Consider the following 3,374-nt stretch of genomic DNA (forward strand, 5'->3'; position numbering starts at 1 on the left):
TGACTGCAGGACACTCTTCCCAGACTGTTTCACCGTGATGCTGACTGCAGGACACTCTGCCTAGACTTCTTCACCGTGATACTGACTGCAGGACACTCTTCCCAGACTGCTTCACCATGATGCAGACTGCAGGACACTCTTTCCAGACTGCTTCACCGTGATACTGACTGCAGGACACTCTTCCCAGACTGCTTCACCATGATGCTGACTGCAGGACACTCTTCCCAGACTGCTTCACCGTGATGCTGACTTCAGGACATTCTTCCCAGACTGCTTCACCGTGATGCCGACTGCAGGACACTCTTCCCAGACTGTTTCACCGTGATTCTGACTGCAGGACATTCTTCCTAGACTGCTTCACCATGACGCTGAATGCAGGACACTCTTCCCAGACTGATTCAACTCAATGCTGACTGCAGGACGCTCTCCCAGACTGCTTCACCGTGATGCTGACTGCAGGACACTCTTCCCAGACTGCTTCACCGTGATGCTGACTGCAGGACATTCTTCCCAGACTGCTTCACTGTGATGCTGACTGCAGGACACTCTTCCCAGACTGCTTCACCATGATGCTGACTGCAGGACACTCTTCCCAGACTGCTTCACCATGATGCTGACTGCAGGACAGTCTTCCTAGACTGCATCACCTTGATGCTTTTTGCAGGACACTCTTCCCAGACTGCTTCACAGCGATGCTGACTGCAGGACACTCTTCCCAGACTGTTTCAACACGATGCTGAGTGCAGGACACTCTTCCCAGACTGCTTCACCGTGATGCTGACTGCAGGACGTTCTTCCTAGACTGCTTCACCGTGATATTGACTGTAGGACACTCTTCCCAGACTGCTTCACCATTATGCTGACTGCAGGACATTCTTCCCAAACTGCTTCACCGTGATGCTGACTGCAGGACACTCTTTCCAGACTGCTTCACCGAGATGCTGACTGCAGGACAGTCTTCCCAGAGTGCTTCACCGCGATACCTACTGCAGGACACTCTTCTCAGACTGCTTCACTGATATACTGACTGCAGGACACTCTTCCCAGACTGCTTCACCGTGATGCTGACTGCAGGACACTCTTCCCAGACTGTTTCACCGTAATGCTGGCTGGAGGACACTCTGCCTAGACTGCTTCACTGTGATACTGACTGCAGGATACTCTTCCCAGACTGCTTCACCGTGATGCAGACTGCAGGACACTCTTCCCAGACTGCTTCAGCATGATGCAGACTGCAGGATTTTCTTCCCAGACTGCTTTACCGCGATGCTGAGTGCAGGACATTCTTCCCAGACTGCTTCACCGCGATGCTGACTGCAGGACACTCTTCCCAGACTGCTTCACCATGATGCTGACTGCAGGACACTCTTCCCAGACTGCTTCACCGCGATGCTGACTGCAGGACACTCTTCCCAGACTGCTTCACCGTGATGCAGTCTGCAGGACACTCTTCCCAGAATGCTTCACCATGATGCTGACTGCAGGACACTCTTCCCAGACTGCTTCACCGTGATGCTGACTGCAGGACACTCTTCCCAGACTGCTTCACTGTGATGCTGACTTCAGGACATTCTTCCCAGACTGCTTCACCATGATGCTGACTGCAGGACATTCTTCCCAGACTGATTCACCTCGATGCTTACTGCAGGACACGCTTCCCAGACTGTTTCACCATTATTCTGACTGCAGGACACTCTTCCCAGACTGCTTCACCATGATGCAGACTGCAGGACATTCTTCCCAGACTGCTTCACCGTGATGCTGACTGCAGGACACGCTTCCCAGACTGCTTCACCGTGATGCTGACTTCAGGACATTCTTCCCAGACTGCTTCACCATGATGCTGACTGCAGGACACTCTTCCCAGACTATTTCACCGTTATTCTGACTTAAAGGACATTCTTCCCAGACTGCTTCACCATGATGCTGAATGCAGGACACACTTCCCAGACTGATTCACCTCGATGCTTACTGCAGGACACTCTTCCCAGATTGCTTCAATGTGATGCTGACTGCAGGACACTCTTCCCAGATTGCTTCACCGTGATGCTGACTGTAGGACATTCTTCCCAGGGTGCTTCACCGCGATACTTACTGCAGGACACTTTTCTCAGACTGCTTCACTGATATAATGACTGCAGGACACTCTTCCCAGACTGCTTCACAGTGATGCTGACTGCAGGACACTCTTCCCAGACTTTTCAAAGCGATGCTGACTGCAGGACATTCTTCCCAGACTGTTTCACCGTGATGCTGACTGCAGGACAGTCTTCCCAGACTGCTTCACCGTGATGCTATCTGCAGGTCGCTCTTCCCAGACTGCTTCACCATGATGCTGACTGCAGGACACTCTTCCCAGACTGCTTCACCATGATGCTGACTGCGGGACGCTCTTCCCAGACTGCTTCACCATCATGCTGACTGCAGGACACTCTTTCCAGTCTGCTTCACTGCAATGCTGACTGCAGGATACTCTTGCCAAACTGCTTCACCTTGATGCTGACTGCAGGTCGGTCTTCCCAGACTGCTTCACCGCGATACTGGTTGCAGGACGCTCTCTCCCAGAATGCTTCATAATAATGCTGACTGCATGACACTCTTCCCAGAATGCTTCATTGCGATACTGACTGCAGACTCTCTTCCCAGACTGCTTCACCGTGATGTTGACTGCAGGACACTCTTCCCAGACTGTTTCACCGTGATGCTGACTGCAGGACACTCTGCCTAGACTTCTTCACCGTGATACTGACTGCAGGACACTCTTCCCAGACTGCTTCACCATGATGCAGACTGCAGGACACTCTTTCCAGACTGCTTCACCGTGATACTGACGGCAGGACACTCTTCCCAGACTGCTTCACCATGATGCTGACTGCAGGACACTCTTCCCAGACTGCTTCACCGTGATGCTGACTTCAGGACATTCTTCCCAGACTGCTTCACCGTGATGCCGACTGCAGGACACTCTTCCCAGACTGTTTCACCGTGATTCTGACTGCAGGACATTCTTCCTAGACTGCTTCACCATGACGCTGAATGCAGGACACTCTTCCCAGACTGATTCAACTCAATGCTTACTGCAGGACGCTCTCCCAGACTGCTTCACCGTGATGCTGACTGCAGGACATTCTTCCCAGACTGCTTCACCGTGATGCTGACTGCAGGACATTCTTCCCAGACTGCTTCACTGTGATGCTGACTGCAGGACACTCTTCCCAGACTGCTTCACCATGATGCTGACTGCAGGACACTCTTCCCAGACTGCTTCACCATGATGCTGACTGCAGGACAGTCTTCCTAGACTGCATCACCTTGATGCTTTTTGCAGGACACTCTTCCCAGACTGCTTCACAGCGATGCTGACTGCAGGACAC

The sequence above is a fragment of the Carcharodon carcharias genome (assembly GCF_017639515.1).
Source record: "Carcharodon carcharias isolate sCarCar2 chromosome 19 unlocalized genomic scaffold, sCarCar2.pri SUPER_19_unloc_2, whole genome shotgun sequence".
Classification (NCBI taxonomy): Eukaryota; Metazoa; Chordata; class Chondrichthyes; order Lamniformes; family Lamnidae; genus Carcharodon; species Carcharodon carcharias.